Source organism: Anser anser, assembly GCF_964211835.1.
Source record: "Anser anser genome assembly, chromosome: 3".
Lineage (NCBI taxonomy): Eukaryota > Metazoa > Chordata > Aves > Anseriformes > Anatidae > Anser > Anser anser.
The window spans coordinates 110,543,305-110,564,240 of record NC_139722.1 but is presented as its reverse complement, the minus strand read 5'-3'; the positions used below and the strand labels follow the sequence as shown (position 1 = coordinate 110,564,240).

At 41.9% G+C, this 20,936-nt stretch overlaps 1 protein-coding gene across 12 annotated transcripts in view; it reads left to right on the top strand.

Annotated features, from left to right (window-relative positions):
- The window catches only part of WDPCP (WD repeat containing planar cell polarity effector), a 150,840-nt gene that overhangs the window by 112,899 nt on the left and 17,005 nt on the right, over positions 1-20,936 (top strand). The gene's annotated exons all lie outside the window — the stretch shown is intronic.

The window sequence follows — 20,936 nt, the reverse complement described above, 5'->3', positions numbered from 1 at the left end:
CTGTTGGAAAAGTTTCAAATTCCTCCAAATAATGTAGAATGGCAATATAATTTCAACTTAAATTTATAGATGTCATCCAGAGTTCTGTAATCACTGGTGGATTCCTCACATATATTAAATCAAGATTTGTGTCAAGATAAAGCTAAGAATAGATTTATTATTTCAAAATTTTCTGAATTTTAGCTCTTCTGAGTTCCACACTTGATCATGGTTTGCTATACACTGTTTCCAATAAGTCGCCATCAAAGTGAGTAACAACTGTGTGCATTGGTAAAAACTACTATAGACCTTCAGAGTATAATAGTTTTTTTCGAGAATATTGCTGAGCAAGATGAAGTGTCAAGTGAGCTCGCTGCTATTCCCTGCCTATGTTTTTGGCAGAATCAGATATTTTGTTCAACTGATTAAAATCTGCTAAAGAAAATTATTCTCATACAATTTTATGTTTGACAGCCTGTGAAAATGCATCTTGAGGCACGAGAAGATTAGGATAATGGTATTGTACATCTCTGAGAATACAAAAGCGGTCTCCTCTTTCCCCATTCCCATTTGATCGGCAGACCAGTGGCCACACTTGTCGTTACCTCTGCCAAAGCTTTCCCGTTGAATTATTTCTGTAGTAGACCTACGAGTTCCTTAATGAGGTCAGGGAGTTCTCATGTAGCCCTGCCTAAGCTATATTCCGTGCACCTCATTTCACTGTATTAAAACAGAGAGGACTTTCTGCCATACTGACAATATTTACGGGCTTACTAATGAATTCTGTTCATGGGTGTAGCCTTGTATGTTTGCTCCAGAAGTAACCGCGTATAATGTTGTCCATGTTAGCAGAGTGCATCGTCTTGGTGCTGTAAACTGTAGGTTGCTAATGTAAAACTTGAGTTGCAAAGAACTGACATGGCACAGCCTGTTAAGAAATGCCAAAGCTAATAATGATCAGGGAGGTGTAGAACTCAGTCTTTCAGACATCATTGCTCAATGAATATCCAATGAAGAGCATATGTAGTCTGTGTCAGAAAGTTTCCCAAGGCCAACTTCCAACAAATTACATTAGGGCCTAGCAAGATGATTTTAACCTTCAAATCAATAGCTTTTACCCAAAAGGGATTCATGTTGTGACAAGACAGATAACTGCTGCATAGTTCAAAAGCAAATTGGGAAACCCTGTATTTCTACTTAGAATTAAATTCAGAATATTAGTAGCACTAATGTTTAGGCAACTTTTCTAACAGAGGTATTGTAACAAAAACACTGATGTTGAGATAATAGCATTGTTCTGAAAGGCTAGATGAGACTGACTAACATTTTGGTGGTTCAGTAACGTCTCATGAAAGTGCTTGAGGTTTTTCCACTTAAAATAGAATTTTAAAATGCTTCTGGAAATATTCCATAATACTTGCAAGTGAGATAGGATATCTTATCAGTTCTCACAAAGATTGAGGTCTAATTTCCCACACAGTACATAAAATGACATTCAAAATATAGGGGCCCTAAAGGTTTCACCTTACTGGCAAGGAATGTCGCCAGGTTGAATCTTAAGTGGAGAATGTTCATTTCTTCTCAGTTCTCTGACAGTATTTTACACTGAATGGCTTACACGTTCTTTCTGATTGTTCGTAATTACACATGCCACAGTGTTTTGTCTTCACACAGTACGTCTGAATCACCAGTCTGGCCTCACATACGTTCTGCTACCTCCAAATTGCTTGTTTTTTACTCAGGTCTTCACCTGATCCCAATAGTCCACCTGAACACACTTGCGTTTCAAAACAACATTTAGAATTGTCCCCCTGTTTTCGTAACCTTTCCAGTCCCTGCATTAGCCTAGTTGGTACCAGTTGTTCCTCTTCTGGTCCATATTTACTTCTTTCATCTATCAAGCAATAGAGTCTTCCTTACCCTCATATACCCTTTCCGACACTGATGACAAAACCTTCTTCATTTCCTACTCTCCCTTGACACACACATCTTTCTCTTTCTATCAAATTTCAAGTAAACTAAGAATCCTAGACTTTTATTTCATGGCATGATTTTTACTTCACTGCATAATATTTTTATGACTTGTTTAAAAGGTATTACCCAGTATATAGATGAAATGGGATCTGGGAAGACTTGGGGGACACCTGTTGATGCTACAGTTTCCTGGAACTCTGTTGCCTTCTGTTTCAGCATTAGATCTCCTGCTTATTTATTTAGATTTTCAGTTGAAGTTGGTCAAAACCTATGGCATCAAATCCTTTGCTTTTAGTTTTCTAGTAATATGACTTTTTCTCCAGAGAGCCAGAAAAATGTTTTTAATGAAGCGTTCCTTTTATGTGTAATCAGCAATAAACCTATGGCAAGAAATGAGTTTCACCACAAGTACTTTTTGAATTTTATACCACAGAAAATGAGAGTCTTTGAAGATCCATAGTAATTTTAAATGATTAAACTGCGTTCATGTGTAGTTTCTCCTGCATGTATCAAAGCACACACAGCACTTGATACAGAACCCACTAAAAACAATGAAAAGGCTTCCACCATCTTCAGTAGGCTTTGGATGTTAGCAAGTAACAAACTCAGGTATAGGCCTGGCATTACCAGAACTGCTGTCCTCTGCAAAAAAAAAATGACAAAGAGCCTGGTCTGGAAGGATGCTCTACTTGATGTATCAACTATTTGTGTCCCCTGGTTTCAAGAGGAGCTGGTGGCACCCAATTCTCACGGTACACAAACCTGTTGCAGTGGCAGTTCTGAACTCACAGTTTAGCATATCAGCCTCACTGGGGGGGTGACAAAGTGTTCCTGTATATCTAAGTGGATCTGCTTAATCTTCTTTATTTTCTTTTTGTTAGCTATATTTTTTAATTTTCAAACCACTAGTGAGGCTTTTAATATATTGAGAGGCACTGATTGTTCCCTTCCTTGTGTTCTTTTTGAGAAGTAGAGTTGTTTGTTTTACATAAGGTCTATAGTAATGCCAAACTATTTTTGGCTCCACCTCATCTCACCCCTTTGCTTGTTTGTGTCATGATGTCAGTTTTGATCTATACCTTCCCATTGCTAGACAGCTTTGCCTAAAGACATAATCCTCAGCCCCTAATAATTATAAGTACATCAAAGCCTAGCTGGTTTGCTTAGCTGCAGAGGTCTACACAAAGATCTGTGTATCTTCACTTGAAAGAGATTTATGGTTTTATGTCAAGCTTTAGAATAATTGTGGCATTCCTTTTTTTTTTCTCCTTTATCATGACATATCCATACCCACTGCAGAACCTGATTTAAAGCACACCATTATATGTCTGAAATGAAGACAATATTCTCCTTAGTATTTTAATTTTAATGATTCCCATATTTGTAATATCTGTCAACAGTAAAATTATGCCCCATTTAACATGAAAAAAATCTTAACAAGGCCTCATAGATTAACAAGATTTTGCCTTCATTTCAAATGGTGTGTTGAGTAGAAAAAAAAGAAAAATCAGTAACTGAAAGAGACAGTTTTAGGGCATTAATTTTTTTGTTTATAGCCACATACTGTGACTCTTTTATAAACAAAAAATTACACGATTTCCAAATTCTAGAAATTGAAAGGAGTTGTCTGTGTCTGATCCGTATTTGTTGTGCTTACAATTAGGTTATTGCAAGGTACGTCTCTCATCACAGATCATTTCTAGCTTATCCCTCCAGCAAAGTTGGTGCACATAAACAACAGAGAGTAGATGACACTAATTACCAAGTAAACAACTTATTTTCCATGGCAACCTATCAAGAAGTAACTTAAAAAGTGAAAACAATTCACAGAGATATTCCTTGAGTGAGGATGTTACATGACAAAGAATGGTTCAACGTAAAAGATCTTGAAGGGATGCCCGCGGCATGGCATTGCAATAAAGACAAGTGAATACTCAAGCAGTAATTTATTGTATAGCTAGGAATTTAAATAGTATATTTCCATAGTTATCTACTTCAAAATAAACATAGAAATAGATTGTATGTATAGAGATGCATTACAAGTAAAAAGTCTAAAGTCATTAGAAGATATATTTTTTAAAAAAACATGTCATTAATGCTTATATCCAGCCAAAATTTCTGTATGGATAACTACATTTTACCTACCAGGGTTATATTCTTTGTTGCCATTCCAGTCAGAATTCAATGTTCCTTACTTCCCAACTCTGACACTATGGAGTGTTGCCCTCCACTCAACAAACAACACACTCCATGAAGCTCTGTCTATGTGCATGACCATATACATGAAAATAAAAAAACTTGCTGTTCTGTAAGTTCTGCAGGCACTAGTCATCACCCTCACAAGAGTGAGCAGTTGGAGAAATTTAGATGTGCCACTCCCAAAAATATAATCCTCAATAAACTAGGATTATCAACCAGTTTAGGAAGTGATTTTGAAAACTTTGAAGTGAAATGTGATGCATGGGGGGGATCATTTTATTAATGCTATTTCTTTTCCTACTGCTTTCTTAACATTAGCTAAATGCCAAGTATTTGGGCATCAGCTATTATGATGAGTTGTTCAGACAAGCTGTAGAATACCAAAAGTAGAATTAGGCTACTTATTTATGGTAACCACATTTGAAAAGGCTCAAGCTTTGGAAATGCATATAGAAATTATGTCAGGATATGGTTAAAACAGATGATTGCTGGCAAACATTTCTACATGTCAGTAACTTTTGTCACACCCGAGGAAAGCCTTTTACAAGATCGACCCCCTGTTTTTTCTTGCTAGCTACAAAGAACGCAAAAAGGACATTTGGGGTATTAGGAATTTGAGTTCTCAGTGCTGACTCCATAGGCTGAAGTCAATTTAAATAAAAAACACAGGTAGTTAAAGTAACTGTTGAAACAAGCTATCACAGAAATTGATGCATGGAAGGTGTCTTTGCATGGAGACTAAATGAATACCTTTCTGGGAAATAGGTTTTAACCAAATACAATTTATGCATTAGTCAAACACAAGTTTTTCTGGCTCAGTGTAGGATACCTAGATGAAATTTAATGACCTGTAATTCACCGTAGGTCAAACTAGATGATTTACACTGTATCATTATAGTATAATATTCATATGTTTTGGATTCCTGTCTTGCCTACAGCTCTGTGAAAAAGCCCCTGGTAAATCTCCCATTAGCTTCAAAAGGCCCACATGTAGGCTGAAAGACTGCAGTTAAAAGCCACATAATGTATATTCACACATCTCATAGTATGCACGTGTGTGTGTACATAAGTGGGTGTTATATTTACACATATGCAGCCAAAATGTGTCCAGTCATAAAAATAGCTCCAAATCTGAACACAAACGCTAGATTGATTAATACGTATTTATATTTTGCTTCATGACATCAGCAGCTGCAGAATCAATCCTCTGCTGCTTTTTTTTTTTTTTTTTTGGAAAGAAGAAGAAATGATCACAGCTGGAGATGCTTTCATAATTGCTGTAGCTGGCTGAGAGCGGAGTATCTGTATATTCACGGTGTGTCAGAGGCATGTTTGTCTCACACACCCTAGAGCCATCCTTAAGTCTCTAGTTTTCCAACAGGGAACTTGCCAGTTGCATTTCCACGCACCGAAAAGAGTTGGCAAACACATATTTGCATGGCAGTTGGTATGTGTTTTGTCCTGTTTGTTCTGTGTAACGTAACGTGATGTGACAGGCTGCAATTCATCACATCGGTGGCATGACAGCAGAGGAATTGGAAAAGAGGTATAATGGTGGGCTGATGCAAGGTGTCAACTTGACATTAGGTTTTAATATCTCTACATTAAGTCTTTTTATAATGGTCTACCAACTAATTATCAACAAACATTCCCCATGCAGGTGAGTTTAAGAAGCAGTGATCAGATATAGCATAGTTAAACACCAGGAGAGGTCTGTAGATATGCTTTCGGAAATACCAACTCTTGTAAATATGAGATACTTTGCACATATGTTTTCCAATCAAACAAACAAACAAAAACATTGAAGGACTTCTTATTTATTACATCCTCTTTCACTACCTTCCCAGCCACACCACAGACACTTTCTTACATGGGGACATGGGGATGCTGTGGAATTGCCGATGGCAAAATCAGAGGTTGGAGCTGTTTTCCTCCAAAGACTCCCGCACAAGAGACTGCTTAACGGTTCATCCCCAAAACATTCCCGGATCAAAAGCGAAGGTGTTCGATGACCTGATCTCAGCTCTTGTTGAATGCTTTCGGCCCATCAAAACCAAGTGACCTGATAAAAGCCTGTCTTGGGGCTGCTGGCGTTCTGCTCTGGATATCGCTGTTGAAAGCTATCCATAAAATGCTCAGCTGGGTGCAAGGGTAAGCTTTGCACCCATCACTGTTGTCCATCTTGCACTTTCTAAAGCATCAAACTTGCCCAGAAGAAGAAACAAAATAGGTTGTTAGAGATAAAGCATTGATGGAAAACTGATGAACAGTGCTTAATACAAAGCAGCGAGTACATTTAGAATAAATGACATTTTTTTCCTCAGTATACCTCATCAAATCTATTTATTTTCAGCTATTTTAAATATATTTTCCTTAGCTGTTCTTCCTGTTGGTTAGTCTGCACTGAAACTTCTTCAGATCTCAGTGCAGTGAGACTGCTGCAACTCCTGAACTCATGCATGCATAATATCTGCCCTTCAATAACATTCTTCACAGCATTCGTGGCACCAGAAGGTCCTGAATTGTGCTGGATTTCAAACTGTAAAATTTAGTCTTAAAAACAGATCATGAGGCAACATTGGTTATCTCTGCATTATTGGCATGATGAAATGGCAAAATATTATAATAAGATGAAAAGATATCGTTAATAATAGCTTAAGCATGTATGGTGATCATTATAATTAGTTATTTACTGCAGGTACGCAGCCAGTGTCCCACCTTTTCATCTTTATGATTAACCAAAGATGTAACAGCCACTTGATTTCTGCCTCTTGCCCTCCCAGCCAAGAGCCAGGCTGCAGGGACTGCCTCCCCCGGCACTCGGGCTTCCCGTGTCCTTGCTTCTCCCCTGCCCTTCTGGGAGACCACAGCCCCCCTCCTCTTGTCCATTTTAAACTGCTACCTTATCCTTTTTGCTCGAGGTAATCTGCCTTCTGGTACCTCATACTGTGGTTATTCACGTGCCTATGCATTGGGTGAAGAGCAGATTTTGGGGCCATCCCAAGACCTTGCAGAAAGACCTCATGATTTCCCCTTACACCACCTGGAAGCATTGCTGCGCACGCACCATCAGGAGCCTGACAAGTGCTCACCCTCTGCCTGCACCATGCGAAAGGAAGGGTTTAGGACCCGGTCTAAATTTCTCTTGAATCATCACTTCCAGTTCATTGCTAAATTTCACCGCACCTCTGCCTAAATAATACAAATTTTTAATAACCAGACGGAAGATTATGGGTACAAATTTTTTTTTCTTTTTTTTTTCACTATGTGGGACACATCGTGGCCAAAGGAAAACAGCCACAAAGTGTTTACCTTAGGCCCTTGCTTTTTGCCTCTAAATGGTGAGGCGCCTATCTCACAGCCCTGGACATGGAGCCCGTGTGGCCATAGTCTTCTGCAGCAAAAAAAAGCCCCGGTGGTCCTGCCAACTGTGCTGCCCTTGCCTTTTAGGCACATCAGAGAAGAATGAGGTCTGCAGCACTGCCACTGTGAACACTGGAATAAACAGAATTTTAATAGGAAAGCATTCCTGAAAAACTCCCGATTTCCTCCAAAACTCCTGGAAGAAGGATAAGCTTTATTATTATTATCAGCTACACTGCCTCAACCGATCCCCTTGTGTGTGTGGGAGCTTTGCTGCTCGCTTTTTGGGACCAGAAACAACCAAGCAGGTCAGCGATGGGGTGAAGGTAGTCCTTTCCAGCCACCACCAACTTTTGGGGTGACTTTGGCCAGCTCAACTTAGCCTTCGGTGCTCTTGTTTCCCTTTGGGGACTCCATGAGCCCTCTGTGATGTGTGCTCACGGGTGCACCCCGTCCTTCCTGCAGCATCCCCCACGGCTCCTCGCTCTTTGTCCTGCGAACTCATCCCCGCGCCCCCTGGCTTTTCTCCTCCAGCACCTTCTTACCAGCAGTGCCCTCCCAGAGGATAACCGCACAGCCAGGGGAAGTCCATTTTCTAAGTTTGCTTATTTTCTATAAATTGAAGGATTTTTTTTCAGCAGAGTGTAGAACACGCCCCTGGGAAATGAACCATAATACTGTAGTTCCTAGCTGCCATTAGGTGTCAGTGTGACAACAACCATGATGCACAAAGGCTGTTGCAGGGCAAAGGCACGCCACCCCATCCAAAAACTTCTTCTAAAATCAGGGAAAATACAACATTCAACCGAGAGGAAGGGGAAGGGAGAAGAAAGCCAGAAACATTTTATTTCAGGTTTTCCCACATCTGATTGAAGTTTTTTACAAACAGATAAGCCTGTTTGCATTTCACTCGGCATGTATCAGGCTCCCAGTGCTGCAGTTGTCAAAGAGGTGTAATATTTACAAAATCAGGAGAGCTTCTGCACACACTGCCCCTACACCCTATTTGGGGGAAAAAGAAACAGTCAATGCTATTAGTAATTTGAAATCTGCAGGAGGTCAGTGGCTTTGCTGTTAAATTATTCCTGTAAGCTGATGCGTGCCAGTGTTGATGGTTATAGATGGGTCCTGCATAAGTTGGCTAAAATGCTGTATTAGAAAAATAACCAGGAGTTCCACTCTTTCAGAAGAAAAGAATATAAAAAAAAAAAAAGAAAAAAAAAACCTTTTTGCACATTAAATAATCCATTATTTCAGTGTATCGGTGGTATGCTTAATAATTAGTAAAAACATGATATATGTTGAGGAATTTGCAATTGTTTGTAAACCAAGTTTCAAGCGCTTCCCAAAATGAGATGACAAAGGGAGCAAACAATTTTTGTTTACATGGGAGTTTTGAAAGTTAGTACAGTAAAAAAAATATTTTCAGAAGAAAATTAATTTCAAAAATATTCTCCTGTTGTCTCTAGTGTTGAGAATACCTCAAGTACTTGTAGGATGACATTTTTCCCCCTAACTTTTGGAACATGAGATGTCTCCACCATTGACTTGGACCAGATTTAGGTCAGGCTAAATCAACTTGGCCTTCCCAAGGATCAGGGAATCTGTTGTGCAAGAAAATCCTTTGGATGCAGCTTTGCCTTGCTCTTTCCTCTTTTGAGATAGAAGAGATTGTGAGCATCGCTTAATGCTTTGTTTGTTTATTTGTTTGCTTCGTATTGGTAGATTAAATCTTGAGCCGCACCATGCTGCTATGATAAACATCTGAGCGTGCAGGCTTTTCTTTTAGCTACTTGCAGTTCTCCAAAAACTGCACGGCACAGGAGCGGTTAGTGATCAGCATCAGCTGCACAGCGCGGCGTAATCCCAGCCAGAGCAGGGTCCTGGGGATACCATCTTTCTTACATTTCCCTGAGTTGCATATCTGTGGTTCTCTGCACGAGGGCAAAGACTTTCCAAATGTGTACCCCTGCCCCACTTCAAGTTGGGGATGGGGCACAAAGAGCCGCATATGCCAATCTGACCTTGTCCTTCTAATAGATAATTACAGGCATTAGAAGATGCCAGGTTAAATGGCTCCGGCCACCTGCCAACACAAAATTGTGAAGTAATCCCGGACCATTTTCATAGTAAAAGTTGCTACGATGATGTTCTCCCACTCCTTATGCTACGCAGCTTACCTAGAAAGTCATCTCCTGTACTCCAGTTTATCTGCACCTTCTCTCTCTTTCCCTTTGTACTATCTTAAATGGTAAAAGTTGGTCTTAATGGTCTTAAAAGTTATTAAAACTTTCTTTATACCAGTACTCTTGTGGGCTTGAAAGTTCCTGCTATTCTACACATCTGTTTTGATTTCCAAATTAAAGTTCAGAAATAATAGTTTCAGAGCTCCTTATTTTTACGTGTGGTTTAAGACCAGGTTTGTCTTCTTGTTTGTGATACAAAGGGGGAAGGTGAAAACGTCAGCTGGGCCAGCAGTTCAGACAGCTCTCTTAGCAGATCAAAAAGGATGGTAGTGGTGCTTTCCCTCTGACTGGTCCCTTCTCCCTGCAGTGAGCTGAGTCCCCACCTGCCGTCTAAAACAGCTTGAAATTGTCCCACAAAACGTGAGGTGGGAGGAAGAGTTTCCACCCTAAAATGGGGTAAGGCAGAAGAAGCAGAATCAGGCTGTAAGGAAGGACTGCGAGGATATAGCCATAGCCTGGCAGATAGCAAACACCTCTGGGTGATGCATGTCTGCGTGAGAAGGGCTGGTGGTGGCATGTAAGGAAAGGAAGAGCTCTCTACGGTAATGCAGGAATGTGGAAAGATGCTTTGTAAGGGCAAACTTTCCCTATTGAACCTTAATTGCTTTCCGTGGATACAAAACGCACTTTAAGTGATGAAAGGAGTGGCTGACAAGCAACGCTGTATTCAACAGGTATCAGAGAATGTGTTCTAGGTTAATTACCTTCTCATAAAAAAAAAATAATTATTTTATTTCTCTAAAAAGGTGAGCATCTGTCTGAGACACAATCTTATCTCCAAGCTCCTGTTGTGCACTTCAGTGAGAAGAGGAGCAAGACAGAGACTGAAACAGGGCCGGGGGGAGCCTGTAGGGGCCACGAGGATTTTTTTCTCAGTGATTTTTTTTTTTTCTCAGCACCAGGCATGGGCTCTTTGCTTCGCTTCCCATCCACCTTCCTCCCGGTTGCCTTCAGAAGCAGGAGCAAGGCCAGGAGCTGCCCGCAGCTCCCTCTGGGGCTCTGAGCTTCCCAGCCGCTGCTCCTGCTGACGGAGTTTATTTAAATAGGCAGGGAGAGAGCAGCCGTGTTTGCAGAAGGCAGTGCGTCGTGTAAACTACCTCCGTGAGTGTTTTTTTTTTTAAAAACAAAACCCAAACCACCCTGGTATTTATGCCAGCCTATAATTGAGGGACACCAGGCAGAGGAAGATCTTCCCAGGGAGTGGAAGGAAGAGGCTGGGAATGAAAACCTGCTCTTTCTACAAGGACGTATTTCCCCATCCAAAGGCCATACAAAGCACAGCATGCCCCCCTTCCAAAGCTTTGCATTTTCCTTCTAAATGGTTCCCTTTTCTAACAGCGAGGCTTGGGAAGGAAAACGTCCACTCATTAGTGTGGGATTTCAGATGCCGATACGGTCACCTTGGCTTTTAAGGCCTTTGGGCACCCAAACCAGGGAATGTGCTGGTGGTTATCAGCAAGCCCGTGCAGCGAAGCCCTCTGCGGGTGAGTGACAGCCCATAAATGCCTATCAGGGAGGACCTGCCCTTATATCTGCTTCAGTGGCTTGATTAGCCACACCTTTCTTGTAAATTGTCAAGTGTCAATCAGGGTGCTCCAGAGATGGTTAAAACAAGGCGTGCTCTAATACCCCAACTTCTTTTATGTCCCAGTGCCTTAAGGTGCTTTTAGAAAATGCATCCAAGTTTTATCTCATATTGTAGGATTTAGCCAAGAGACATAGAACAGAGCACCGTATAAGTGTCATTAAGAGCTGAGCAACAGGATGTCAGCATGTATATTGTGCACATATATATATATATATGCATGTGTGTGCAAATACACAACTTGCATATGTACACATCACAATATATTCTTGTACCAGGTAGGTTTAAAATAACGTTAGTACCAAATGAGTAGCAAGTTTTGTATACATTGCACCAGTGCTGCTGATTTTCTATGCACAAACACACAGAGCCATAAAAACTTGGCCCTTGTTTTATGGAACCTTATCCAAGAAATTCAAAGCTTGATATCCTCATTCTTAAGGCACAAGAAGTTTTATAGAAAGTCATTATTTTTGAATGGAATGAAAAAACATGTAAGCATTTTTAATTTTGGTACATGGTACATGGTATTATGCATGTTGATATTGGAGTAAGCTTAGTCTATACAGCCTTCCAGCATAAATGACATTTTTTTCCATGAGACCCACTGACTATGAGTACATTTGCCTGCCAGAAGCCAGAAAGCACTACTGATTAATTATTGTTTATAGATGGTATTCCCATTTTTTTTCCTGTTATTTTTGTTAGGGAACTAACTGGTCCCAACTTTTTCTTCATTAAAAGAAAACTCCTTTTAATAAGTGTGGGCTTTGCACTTTCAAACTTCAATGGCATAGAATTTTTCACTTGATCAGAAAGCTGATTTAATTTGCTGCTAGGTTAAATGTTAAAGGTTTCAGTCTTATGACCATGAATTCTCAAATTAAATTCGGTGCATTGCTTAAATTTCTAGCTGCAGTGCATTTAGCCTAATTGCTTTGGTAAGTTGGATGTTTAGTAACTACCACTCTTCTGAATTTTAGTCTTTAAAGGAGAGCAGTGAAATAAGCCTGAGGGGCACAGGTGGGCTAGCCTGCACTTTGGGACTCGACTGTGGGGTCTTTGGATATCTCTTCCAGTCTGACCACATCCTCAGACCATGTCTGATGAGGCTGTTCTGCTGACAAGGGAGAGAATTTAAACACCTGTAGGTTTTAGCTATTTAAACCCAAATCAGTTTTGAAGCAACAAGAAAGGCTGAGCAAAATGGTTCAGATTTCAGTCAGTTGTCAGCTAAATGTGTGCACTGGGCCTTCAACTATTTGGCCAGACACATCTTGATTGCTTAGCTTTTGTTTTCGCCCTTGGAAAGTCAGCTGGATAATACCCCCTAGCCAAAGTCTATTCTATGGTGCTATAAGCGGGAAGGGCTGGGGGGAAGTGGGAGAATTCACCAAAAAAAAAGACAGAGTTATCCTGATTTTTGTCAGCCAAGATATTTGCTCTCTTTTGCACTTTCCTTACAATATTAACTGTAAAAAATCATCAGGTCTTGGGTTTATCCCCATTGATGTAATCATTAAAGTGGGCTCTTTCCCTCAGGAAGGAGTCGCAGTGCAGACACAGGGGCGATGGAAGCGGCAGAGGAAACCTCCCCTGGCTGCACCGCGGGGGCAAGCCCCAAGTATCTAGCTTTTTCCTCTTTGTTTACGGCATTTTTAAGGCTTTTAGTTCTCACGCAACGTATATGTCATTAAATGGCTGATGCCTCTTTGCACACATTGTTGTGATGGCCTGTGGCAACCTGAATTAATTGTTTCAGTAGTTGGTGGTGGTTACTAGCAGTAATTATTATAATTTGCATTTATAAAAACACCTTTCATCTAAGGATCTCAAAATGCTTTTGCGCACATTTAATTAAGCTTCACAACATCCTGTGAGGTAAGTGTCAAGAGTGTTGTTATATCCATTTTTATGCAGGATTCTCCAAGAAAACAAGGTCAGTCCCTAACGTGACTGGTATTTGGTTCACATCACACTTGCACAGGACGGAGCAACTAGCACAGCTGCAGGAATTAGGGGTGCCGATCTAGGTCACTTTGCATCTCCCACATAGCTCTCGCTGCCACCACGCTGTGTGGACAGATGCGCTGAGCCACCACGTATGCAGTCAGAGCAGCCTCAGCCCAGATTTCCAGCCTGAGAGGGGCCCTTGCTTCCCACGAGCACACCAGCCGCAGAAAAGTCTTGGGAAGCAAAACAGACCAACATGTGTTGCACAAGGCAACAAACCATGCTGCAAAGATCTCTTCCCTTGATCGTTTTCTACATTAATATTTAAGCCCCTCTTTGCAATCTGCAAGGCATTGCTACCGCAACCAAAGCCAAGAAACGAGGTGCAAGCAACGTGAAGTTACCCTTGAGGAGTCACTCGCTTGTCCTAGAAGAGGTAGCATGCTCTTCATCTCCAGCCTGAGATCAAACCTTGTGGGCAGTCAGCACTTCGGAGACCGACTGAGTCCTAGACTACGACTTGACCATGGTATTTAAAGGTGAGGACCAACTCAAGCAGGAGACAGCTTTGAAAAGCCCATTTCTTCTTCAACAATTTGCCAGTGTTGTTTGAATTGGAGCTGGCTTCCTGTAAGCTCTGTTGATCACTGTATTAGCCCTGAGGAAGATAGGTGTATGTAAGTGCTTGCAAATTGAGTAAGAAGTCCAGGGCCATACCCTCACAAGTTCTTCACCATCCCCATCATTTTATAAGGGCTTGTTTACATATGGCAATGACCAGATTAGCTGTTTTGAAAGAACTTTGCCTGTGGATGCACTTATTCCAAAATAAAAGCCACTTTGCTCTTCTAAATTAAGTGGACTTACAGGTAGGGAATGATTATTCTGAATAACACGAGAAAGAAAATAATTTCTTTCCTCAATGGATCATTCAGCCAGCATATTCTGAAGCCTGGCTCATGTCTCACGCTGCTGCTTTTTAAGGCAGTGGCACAGTCACAGATTCATCAACAACTAATTTTGGTTTCAGCACGTCCTTTTTCCAAAGAGGGAGTACCGGATGCCAGGTGAGAGGCAGGTTGTCTTTGTCAAAGGTGATAGAGCTCTCTGTCTTTACCTGACGTTATTTCTGGTTTACCTGACAGCATGAAATAATTCCTGAAAATGTTCTTGCTTTTTAATAGCACCAGAAAGCACAAATGGTAGAGACTTCAGTGCGTCCCACCCCACGCACAAGAGATGCCAGTAGCAGCAAGGGCTTTGTCCTGGTTTCTTTGCAGGAGCACCCCAGAGACGTCCCAGGAAAGTTGTTCCTGCTCCCCAGCTTAAGCATGCCTGGAGCATCCTCCCAGGGATGATGGTGTTGCTTACCCCCAAATCTTTCTGGTTCCCCTGAGTCAACGGACAGGATTTATTCTGTTCCTCTGTTTCTCTTGTTGGGGAGGAAACGCCTGGCAGCCAGAGGAGAAGGTCTGGCATAACAACATATGTCATTTCGTGTCATCTGGTGTCATCTACTTCACTCTTAGCAGAAGGGAAGGACAGTCATTGGGCTAAGCGTGCCTTTTTACTGAAGGTCTTCCTGTGATCCAAACTTGTTCATCTCTACTGCTGCATAGGAAGAAAAGGAAAGAGAGGAAAGGAAAGGAAAGAGAGGAAAGGAAAGAGAGGAAAGGGAAGGAAAGGGAAGGAAAGGGAAGGAAAGGGAAGGGAAGGGAAGGGAAGGGAAGGGAAGGGAAGGGAAGGGAAGGGAAGGGAAGGGAAGGGAAGGGAAGGGAAGGGAAGGGAAGGGAAGGGAAGGGAAGGGAAGGGAAGGGAAGGGAAGGGAAGGGAAGGGAAGGGAAGGGAAGGGAAGGGAAGGGAAGGGAAGGGAAGGGAAGGGAAGGGAAGGGAAGGGAAGGGAAGGGAAGGGAAGGGAAGGTGAAAATGCAGGAGTGACCTGGTGCTTGCCAGAATGCATTGCCATGGGAATCATAACACCAGGCCCACAGAGGGTCTTGTTGCTGCTACCAGAAAACTGTGGCACTAACTCAAAATCAGAACTTTGAGGATTTGTTTCTTTTTGGGGGGGAGTTAAAAAGATCTGCTCGAGTCATCTCATATTGCAGAAATGACTTGATAGGTGCTATATTATCCTCTCTGGACCTCAGTCGTTCCCAAAAATTCAAGATGAACTCTGCCTGCCCAGGCACCAGAGTCAATGCCCTGGGGAATTTCTTCATAACTAAGGGATACGCAGGATGTGTACTCGCATGCCCTTGCTGCCTCTCAACACCAGCTGTACATGCAGTTTTGCTTTCGGAACCTGTACCTCCAGTATTGCAATATCTCTTTCAGTCTCTGTCATCAAGAGTTTAAATACAGTTCAGATCAGTGTTAGTGGCCCAGCTCCAGCGGAGGAGAATTGCTGCAATTCGTTATCTTGACAAATTAACTGGTCTGAGGCAATTCCTTTTTGAGAGAGATACAATTAGCTAACTCTTGAACTCTAGCCTTGCTCCAGTGCTATGGCATAGCTATGCACCTGCTCGAAAAGTTCTGATAACACAGCTAAGGCTTTTCCACCTGTAAATGTATTCCTGCACCAAGAGCCATCGCGTGGTGTGGCCTTGCCTTGCTGTCCTCGCGGTGCTCTCGTGCCCTCTGTAGATGATGCACACCTCTCTTGTAAAGGACTCTGACCTCAGGCGGTTGAAGAAAGGGCTGTATGAAGACCAAGGTGGTCTTGTTGAAGAGCACCTAGGGGATGGAGCTGGTTGCGATCCCTCGGTCCTTATATACCTGGCGAAAGCTGGGTTGCCACCAGGTAGCTGATGCTCCAGTTTCCCTCGCCCTGGTTTCCCTCACCTCCTGTCCTGGAGGAGCAGCTCCTTTCTGTCTCTTCCTACCAAGCAGTGGAAACATGTCCACATCCTTCCTCCAGCCCTGTGTGTGCAGATGCAGTTCCTATCCATCTCCCTGTGCAAAGCAGCTCCTTCTGCCCCTCAGCAGCATCTCACCCTTGGGCATCGTCTTCCTTGCACAAGCACTCCCAGATGCTAAAAGATATCCCTTAACCATTCATCCAAGCCTTTTGGAAACTGTGTGGGCTAAAGCTGTCCAGCAGAAGGCTTGTGTCTGCCTGGAGCCTCTTCGTATGGACTTAGTGGCTGGGAGGTTCCTTGAGCTCCTCTTTGAACTCCAAGCCTTCAGCATCCGAAACATTTAACCCTCAATTTCTTTTCCACTTTATCAGTTTGGCCAACTTCCAGCTGGCAGCATTTGCTTGCAGACTTCCATCCTGCGTCTCGTGCTTGCAGGTGCCTCTCTGTCTCAATTAACCCCCCGAGATGGTTTTCTTCTCCCCTGAGCCGACCTCCCTCTCGTCTGGCCGGCACACCCCCTTCCTGCTCCCAGAGGGCAGAAGCCGGGAGGGGAAAAGCTCCGTCCTTGGGCTGGAGGTGCCAGGCAGAGGGTGTGCCTCATGGATGGGCGTCACAAGGAGCAGCCGAAGGAACACACAAGCTCGGCAGCGCCTGCTTCGCCCGCTGTGGGTTGGGGCTTGCAGTGCCGGAGGCGTTTGTGCCTCCATGGAGTCTCCAGAGCATTGTTTGTGAAAAATCAGGGCTTCCTTGAAAGCTTTCACCGAGGTGCTCTGGAGCATGCACCCACATTTCCACTACTGCAACCTGCACCCCGAGCAGTGGGGATATCCATGCTCACCAGCAGCTTTTGCCCAGCTTTCCTCCAAAACTAGAGTTTCTAGAGAGTCACTTAAAATGGGGGAAAAAAAATAAAAGAAAAAAAAAAGAAGAAGAAAAAAAGAAAAAGTCTAAAGTACCTCTTACCGAACAAAGAAAATGCCTAGTCACCAGGAATGTCCTCCCTCCTATGCCTGCTGTAATTACCCAACAATAGCAGCCTTAGGTTGCTGGGGCTGAGCCTTGGCACTCCAGCGTGTTCACATGCATCAGCCGCCGAGAGGAGAGCTGCTTGCCTGCTGCCAAGATTACGAGGCAAACTTCACATGGTTTGGGCAACCCGATAAAATCTAGAGGTGCGAGCTCTCGATTGCTGGGACACCAGTCAAGCCTTTGAAGTGAAAGGGCCTGGAATCAGAGCAAATCCTCGGTTGTTCAGACTCTTTCAGCTGGCGACCCATCACAGCTTGGTGCTACCACATCTGGATCATCCTGTAAGACACGCCTTTTTATTTTTTTTAAATTAAATAACATTGGCACTGCTAACGTAGTTCCTAAGGAACCTGACTACCTAGGCTCCAGGGAGACATAAAATGAGCTGTTCAGCCTATATAGTGGTTAACTTAATCTCGTGTATGATTCTAGCAGAGCAAATGAGTAGTAAAGATTGAAATCTCTGTCAGAGCTAGTGAAGACTTGGCATTTCCATTTGAAGAAAGTTTTAACGCCAGGTCTCACTGCAAGCTGCACGAGACTGCTAACTATCATATAACTGCCTAGCCCACCGAAAAAAAAAAAATAAAAAATGTTTATGTTAACTGCTTCTTTACTTTTATCACATAACTTTTATTTAAATTATTACATTTCCTGGCACACCCACTGAAACAGTTTTGCTGCTGCTAATGTGCCTAATATCCAACTAGTGAAATAATGACATGTTATGCTAGCATTAAGGGCTGCTTCTGCTTAGTAGTGATTGAAGTGCCTTATCTTCTCAAGTATCAAATTGTTAAATTACAACACAAATGGGAGATATTCTGATTTAATATACCTTTTCCAGCTCTCTCAGCAGCAGCAGCTGTTCTCAGCGAGTTCTAAAAGTATTGTGAAAACAGTATCTCAACAAGGAATTTTTGTCAAATGAAGATATGTCAGCTCTGGAAATTAACAAAATAATTTAAAAAATAATCTAAAAATGAGAAGCCGTAGAAAAGTAGACCAAAACAAGCAGAGACGTGTATATTTTTCCCACAAACAAAGCTGGTTGTTCTTAAGTGGTTTCTCTGCAGGAATTTGTTGAAACTAAACAATTTCAATAGATTCTGTTTATTTAGAAAGGCATTTTAGGAAAACAATTGTATCCAGAAAAAAAAAAAAAAAAAAAGAGCTGCCCCCACTCAAGTCAACAATGGAAGTTCCCACTACTTTCAGTACCTGAAGAATGTTACCCATTGGCTTCAGAAATATCTTCACGTGTTTTTTAGAAAGCCAGGGGTAGCATTAAGATGGAGCAACCTGTTAATGAGTGAGATCATGCTTAACCTGATGCCTTCAGTTGCAGTTATTTTCCTTCCAAAAAAAAAAAATCTAACACAAAAATGTGAGAGCTGGGTTTCAACATGCCAAAATAATGTTAAAAAAAATAGATAGAGAAATGCATCCAGAATACAAGGAGATAAGAATTTATTTGCATGGAAATAACTATTCATGTTAAAAAGCGAATTTTGTTTTAACACCTAAAAAAAAAAAAGTGTGATTGTTCAGGTTATTCCCAAACTAGAGCGTTTTACAGCATTCACTTTGCTTATCCATTTGTATTATTTCAGATCCTTGATTTGTTTCTTTCCAGAAAACCTACTATTTACTTCTTTTTCTTAGACGTATGTCTGAAGTCGGCGTGGTTCACTGGGAGTTCATTGGGATATATTTGCAACTCCTGAAGCAAAAACCTGATATTTTATCTTTAGCAGGAGTTACATTTTTTGAACTTATTGAATTTTTCAAAGATCAGCATGAAGAGTTCTGATCAAATGCTTGCGTCAGCGTTTTAAAGGCTCCTTGTGTCCCCCGTTGCCTAAGGAGGTCGTACATTACGATTGCTCTGTAAACATCAGATTGTGCAGAATTGGCTCTGCATACCATGCCGAGCACACAAAGAAGAAGTCAAATGGCTTATCTCTCGCTTATCAACTAGTTTATTTTTCATGCCAAAAGAGGTTGTATTTTTACAAGAGCAGCTGCTGCTTTGTAAATAATTTAATGGCTTCTGTTAAGTAGAGCTGTCAGTTTTGCAAGCAATATTCAAAGACGATTTTCATTTTGCCATGGGACTGCATGTTTTAAAATGTGGTGGTTGTTTTTTTTTTTATTTATTTTTTATCCCTGAAAGCCCAGTGGAGGAGAATGGAGAATGGAAACAGCTCCTGATTTGCAGACACAAATCCAATAGAGAATAGACACGGCACATACATGAGCAGGGAAGGCATGAGATCTCATCACCTGCATATCATGTTCAGAGAGTGTCCTGCTTGTTACAGCGTAGGAAAACTTCAGTGGGCTTATAAAGAAATGTGCTGAGCTCTTTCCGTCAGATGCTAGATGGAGCCATACATCAGCAAATTTTGGAAATGTAGAATGGGCATTGCGTGGTCGTGCTGGTGTAATATCGATGGCGACAAATGGGATTTTTGTAGTTAAAGATTTTAGTGTGATACGATTCATATTATTGCATCTGATAGATGACTTTAATGATGAAAAAACAATGCCAGCCGAGATACCAACTCTCAAGTTTTTAAAATTCAAATTCAGATTCAAATCCCCAGATCGTATCATGATAAGCAAGTACTAGGTTAGAATTAAAAGTAGAAAGTGTTTATTGTGCAATATGCCAAAGGAAGATCCCAATCCCAGATAACCTGAGGTGACATTTGTGAGTCCTCCAAAGCCAGCACCAAGTCAGGTCTTCACCTCGCACCCATCTGGATGTAAGGACCACCACCCTCACCCATCTCTGCCATGCTGTTGCCAGAATTCTTCCGTTTTTTTATTAAATGTGGCATATGTTGCCCCTGGTTTGGGAAGGGCGGTATTTTTTAAATAGTGCTCCTTGCACGTTTGTTTTTCCTGCCATAGCAATTCTCACTGGGAATGCAGGCTGCTGTCCCACAACAAAAATATCTATTGCCTAACGGTAAAATGCTCATATCAGATGGTTTTGTGGCTTTGAACCACTGGTGGCATCTGATCTTGCCTACTGTCACACTACAAGTCTGCAGCCCTACACCCAGAGAGAATACCTTAAGGTTACTAACATCGAACCCCTTCTTCTCTTGGCTGCTCACTGCAACAGACTTCAAGAAGAGACCTTAAGAGGAACATACTTTACTTGTCCCAGAGTTTCCCAGATGTAGAGCAATGGTCATACACATTTTTTCTCCCCTCCTTTCTTTTTTCTCTTTGGATTTTTCTTTTATTCAAAATAGAGGAGAAATTGCACCAAGGCCAGTTTATTATTCAAGGCAAGTCTATTATTTATTTATTGCAGCGTTATGTGCCTGCTTGGAGGTGTGTTGCCCCTGACTGAGTTCCCTGCATTATTCCACCTTTGGAAAACAGCAGTGCAGAGAATATCAGTTACTGGAGAAAGCCCAGCCAGTTGCCACACTTTACCCACTCTGACACCACAGATGCTAATGATACCTAGGTAGCACGGAGACTAGAAATTGTCTGCAGCAATCTGATGGTGTTAGCTCTTTAGGACTGAGAGATTCAGAAACACTTACAAGTAGATTTGCCCTCCTAAGCTGGCGAGCATCCTGGGTCTTTGGCCAAAATGTTAACTAGTGGTATAGCAACGCTCACAAGAGCATAATCTTCTCCGCACTGCCCATGGTGTTGCCATGGGTATCGTGCAGATTAGCTTATACAGGATCCAGGAAGGCAGAGAACAAGGGGAGA